Below are 5,794 nucleotides of genomic sequence, written 5' to 3'. Positions count from 1 at the left end.
CCACCACAGACAGAGCAAGAGACAAAAAGGCAGGGAGAGCGCTACACGCAGGGAGGCTGGAGCAACCAGTCTGAAGACAGCAGGACCTTTCTCTTCCCAGCGCAGGCTTCAGGTCTCTGGCTCGGAACTGCGTGTGTGTGTGTGTGTGTGTGTGTGTGTGTGTGTGTGTGTGTGTGTGTGTGATGAGACTTGAGAGAAGGTGGGATGGCGGGTGCGAAATGATCTGATAGCACGGAAAATGGTTGTTAGTAGGTGTTGGCACTCGAAAAACAACACATCTCTTTCCTGTGGGTGTCAGCCTGAGCCTTCTCCCGGATACCATGCTCCTGTTTAGAATTAGAGCTGATAGTGAGCACAACACGCACCCTGACACCCGCCCTCTCCTCACACAACACTGAGAATCAGCGAGAGCTCCTGTCGCCCAGGCTCTGCTGGGTTCATCTTCTTGTTTCCTCTTATTCTTGACTGACAAATAATCGTTGTATAGATTTAGGGGTCTAATGTATGCACCACAGAGTGATCAGATGAGGTTTCTTAGCATATCCATTACCTGTCTGTTTACTGTATACAGATGTGTACACATTCATATGTCGCTCATTCGTGTGCACGCACATGTATGTGCATGTGGAGCCATGGTTAAACCACTGATGTTGTTCCCAGTGGGCTGTTCACTTTGGATTTTTGAGGCAGACTGGGATTAGGTTCTCACCAATTAGGCTGGACCTGCTGGCCAGCGAGCCCCATGCATCTATCTTATTCATGCCTCAATCCCCATGGATCTACTGTGGTCCCCTTCCCAGCACTGGGATTGCAAGTGCACACTATCACGAGCAGTTTTATGTGGGCTCTGAGAATCCAACTCAGATCCCCATACTGGCATGACAGGCATTTTGTCAATGGAGCTATCTCCCCAGCCTTCACACAAATGCACACACACGTGCACACACACACACACACACACACACAGAGTACATATACATATATGAAGAAAATGGAATACTACCTGGCTTTTTTCAAGTGGGAAGTTCTGTCACTCATAAAGACACAGATGAAGCCTGAAAGCGTTATGGGAAGCAATGGAAGTGGGGCGCAGGAAAACCATGTGACACCTGCATGTGGACCCTAAAGGAACAAACTCATACAGGTAGATCAGTGGACAACGAAAGAGGGTAGACACGTGATGAGGGAAACACTGCTGTACATTTTTTACTTAATTTTTGCCCTAAATTCTCAGAGCATGGACACATGTGCATACAATTACACACGTGTGCACACATACACACGCACATACACACGCACATGCACACACATGCACACACACGCACATGCACAGGCAAAAAAAATTCTGGATAGTCTTATGATTAATGATTGAACAGCCCAATTTTGTGTGAATAAAGTTTACAAAAAATGAATGACAACTGATGCAGCCCTGGCTTCTCTTCTGGAAGATTCTGTGGGGATTTTCATTGCTCTTGTTGTGTGCTCAAGGGCTGGGAAGAGCAGCATGTCTCTGGAAGATTGTCTATGACATGTTAATATGTTCCCGATCAGCACTCTTGGTGCTGCAGTCATGACTGTCCTGTCTCTCTTTCTAACCCCTCCTTTCTCTTGTCTTCCTACCCTTCATTCTCCACTTCAGGCCTCTCAACCTCCGTTCCTCTCTCAATCAATGAGCATGGAGATGTTGAAATCTTCTCTTGTCCATCTGCCTGTTAGATACACATAAGCGCTTTGGAGCATTTTGGTCCCTTGTCCAGGGATAACTCTCTCTGTTCTTACATTGCTCTCTCTCTCTCTCTCCTATTTTCTTTCTTTCTAAATTGTGCTCAGAGGAAAGGCTGAAAAGCTATTCATGTGTGCCCTTATGAGTGTGTGCATGTGTGCCCTTGTGCATGCGTGCCCATGTGTGTGCATGTGTGCCAACGTGTGTGTATGTGTGCCCTTGTGTGTGTGCATGTGTGCCCATGTGAATACACACATGTGCCCATGTGAATGCACATGTATGCCCATGTGAGTGTGCATGTGTGCCCATGTGTGTACATGCATGTGTGTTCATGTGTGTGTGCATGTGGGGACATATGTGGGGACATATGTGCCTTGTGTGTGCATGTGTGTCCAGGTATATGTGCATGTGTGTCCCTGTATGTGTGTATGTGTATCCATATATGTGTTTATTGTGTATACACATGTGTGCCCATTTGTGTGTATGTCTGCCCATGTGTGGGTGCATATGTGTCCATGTGTGTGTTCATGTGTGTCCATGTGTGTAGCCATGTGTACCCTTGTGTGTGTATATGTGACCATGTGTGTGCATGTATGCCCATGCATGTACACATGTGTGCCCTTGTATGTGTGCATGTGTGTACACATGTGTGTCCTTATATGTGTGCATGTGTGTGCATATGTGTACATCCATGTGCTCATGTGTGTGTGCATGTGTGCCCTTGTCTGCGTGCATATGTGTCCATATATGTTTGCATATATTCCCATGTGTGTACATGTATGCTCATGTGTGTGAGTCTATGTGTATCCATATGGGTGTTCATGTTTGCCCATGTATGTCTCATGTGCATCCATGTGTGTCCATGTATGTGTCCATGTGTGTCCATGTGTGTGTGCATGTGTGTTCAAAGGAGAGGCGGTCGGAGAGAGAGAAATACAGAGCACCAGGAATTATCTATGCATAAAGAAATTAGAGAGAATATTTCCAGAGCAGCCGAAGCCCATCTCCTGAACAATGACGACAGCTCCTCATTTTCGACAACAATAGAGGGCACGTAGGAGTCAGCTCATTAGAATATCTGCGGCTCTTTTCTGTTCTCTCTGCATTAAGCCCCCATAATGTCAGTTGTCACTTATTAATGACAATTAACTAGTAATCAGCAGTGAGACTCTTCGAGGTGGTCTTTCCCTGACAGGTGAAGAAAGAGAACACTGCGTAGTGCCACACGGTGACATGGAGCCTTCAAAGGGAGCACGGCATTTCCATAAATTATTTCAGAAAGAGTTTTCTTTTATACATTCTCTCTAAAGCTTAAAGATCTTTAACCCTAGACAGACCACGCTCCGATTCCCTTTTGCTGGTGCTTTCTTTACCAACTGGCAGCCCAGACCATCTACAACTGTCAGGTCTGGGTCCTCCCAGTGGCTTGGTTTAGTTTTTGTCCATCTGTGGCTTATCAGTTTTGTTCTGTCCACCAAACATGCATCGCCTCGTGGTCACAGGCCCAGCGTCACCTTCTCCAAGCCAATGTCCATGCATTCATTGTCTCGGTCATGTTTACCATGATGTTTACCTGTTGCTTTAAACCAGGTACGCCACTGGATCAGTGGCCTGATTCCAGCTTTGTTCTTTCTCTCTCCTTGGTGACCATTCACGTTTCTTTCCTCCTTCTATTGCAGGTGACAGAATGCCACCATGAACTTTAAAAAATAACAATGGTCATGGTGAACTGTGCCCCACAACTCAGGGCTCTCCAGCCTGTCTGGCTTGTCTACAGTTCTGTTCTCCTAACTCTCACATGCCCTACCATTCTTATACTCTCTGCACTCCTCTCCCAGACTTAATGCATTAAAGACAGAGTAAACATGTTTATCCTGGTGCAGTAAGAGCTGCCCTTAAAGGCCACACTATCTAGGGTGCTCTGGATTAGGAAAAACGCTTCTGCATTCTGGTGGTTTGGGGAGGGGGCTGCTGTAGAGAGCAAGTGCTCCATCTAACACTGAAAGCTAGTGTGTCCTTACTACGAGGGCTGACCGTGGATCAGGAGACCCTTGACCCACATGGGGTGTCAGCTGATGGTGTACTTGCTCTCTACCGCACCCTCCCCTTGCCCCCAACCCCAGAATGCAGAAGCATTTTCTTTTCCTAATCCAAAGCACCCTAGATAGTGTGGCCTTTAAGGACAGCTCTTACTGCACCAGGATAAATAGTTTACTTTGTCTTTAATGCATTAAGCTTAGGAGAGGCCAGCTGTGCCCTTGGGGAGAAACATGAAGAAATGAACACCGGGCTCTGCCAGAATTGCGTCAAGCAAGCGTATTGCCAATTTCACACCGAAAAGACTTTTTAAAAAGTCCATGCATCTATTCATGTCAAAACAATGCAGTGAGATCATTCTCCTAGCATGGAAACCATCGGCAAAGGGGGGACTTTGAAACCAGCGTGGAGACCGCCCACTTACCATCCCAGACAGGCTCCAAACTTCTCAAACGCAGCTGCTGAATGCAGCTCAGTAGAACTCGAAACTCTAGGCCTCCAAAACCAGGAAGGTGAGGTTTTAGGGATGCACATTTTAAGGAAATTGAGAGGCAGGTCGCCTGGAAACTCTTTTGTGAAACTATTGCTTTCCTTTGAGCAGGGCAGAGTTGGGAGACTGCACCTGTGCCAGCTTCTTTGTTTTGTCAGGAGGGTATTACAACGCTTCCATGACAACAAATCAGATGTCATTTATTGCCAGGTTCCAACCATCTACCTAGAACTGAAGGGGAATATTCATGTGAGTTTATGATGCCCTTGCCATTCGAATAGCTACTATTTAAAATTATTCTTTAATTATTTTTCACAGCCCTCTGTCATGTGAACACAGTCCTTTCATTCTGACTTCTTCTTGAAATTACTTCAGATTTTAATGCCACCAGTTTCTAATCATTAGTAAAGGAATGGTAGAAAAAAAAAAGAGAGAACAAGTGTTCTACCAACAGGCCAGACACAGCATGAGGGGTAGTCACTCATCCCACCAATCCCCGACACGAGGGCTCACAGTCCTGGTCAGTAAAAGCCCCCTGAGCACATATGTGGACCCTGATGATTCACACGGATGACTTGTGAACTCCATGTCTCTTGTGGAGCAGGCATGGGGAAGAGCCAAGAGGACAATCCACTGCTTTGAAAGTGAAAGCTAGGTCTACATTATGGGCAAGCATTTTACAAATGACATAACAGGGGTTTGTGCACTAGTCTCTCCAGTTAACAAATCGGAACACAACCACAGATTCTGACAACTGCTGCTTTAATATTTAAGATGCAAAGCTTGATGTTAATGATTTATTAAGTGATATAAATTGGGTAGAATACCGTGAAACATATGAAGAAAGCTCTCCCGTAGAGGGCTGCGGAGACAGATAAGCCAGGAAAGTGTCTGCCATGCACGCGTGAGGACCTGAGTTTAGATGCCTTGTACCCACAGAGGTACCCAACTGTTATCCCAGTACTGAGAGGTGGGTACATGTAGGTAGCAGGAGTTCAGCCTGTCCAGACAAACTGATGACCTCCAGGATCAGGAAGGTACCCTGTCTTGAGAAAAGTAAAGAACAGAGGAAGACAGTTGACATTGACCCTACCCTCCACAAGGGTGAGCATACACACACACATGCATGCACCAGTGCACACACAAACACAGAGTATTCACTACGTCACTTTAACCTATCCTGATCATAACAGATTTAAAATTCCCCCTCCCTTGGTTTTGTTGTGCTAGAGTGTAAGTTTTACACTACATATTTTTGGTGTATTTTAAAGAGTAAAGGAAATTATTGGTGTCCGGTCTGTGAAAACCTGAGAAACCACTCTAAAAAAGGAAAAATGAATTAAATTGTATTAAAAGAGAAAATTTACTGATGGAAAAAAAAGAGGTGTTTCCATGTTGGGACTGATTGCTACTTTGTGACAGCCCACTGGGAAATCCAGCCCAGTCGGAGTCACCAGAACATGATTGGCGGTTCTCTTTATTCAGGACAGGGTTTCCTTGTTTATCTATTTAGAAACTGGTGCTCCCAATATTCCTGTCCCCAG

The sequence above is a fragment of the Rattus rattus genome, chromosome 15 (assembly GCF_011064425.1).
Source record: "Rattus rattus isolate New Zealand chromosome 15, Rrattus_CSIRO_v1, whole genome shotgun sequence".
In the NCBI taxonomy this organism is placed as follows: Eukaryota; Metazoa; Chordata; class Mammalia; order Rodentia; family Muridae; genus Rattus; species Rattus rattus.
The sequence above is the reverse complement of the archived record's forward strand: the minus strand, read 5'-3'. Positions refer to the sequence as shown.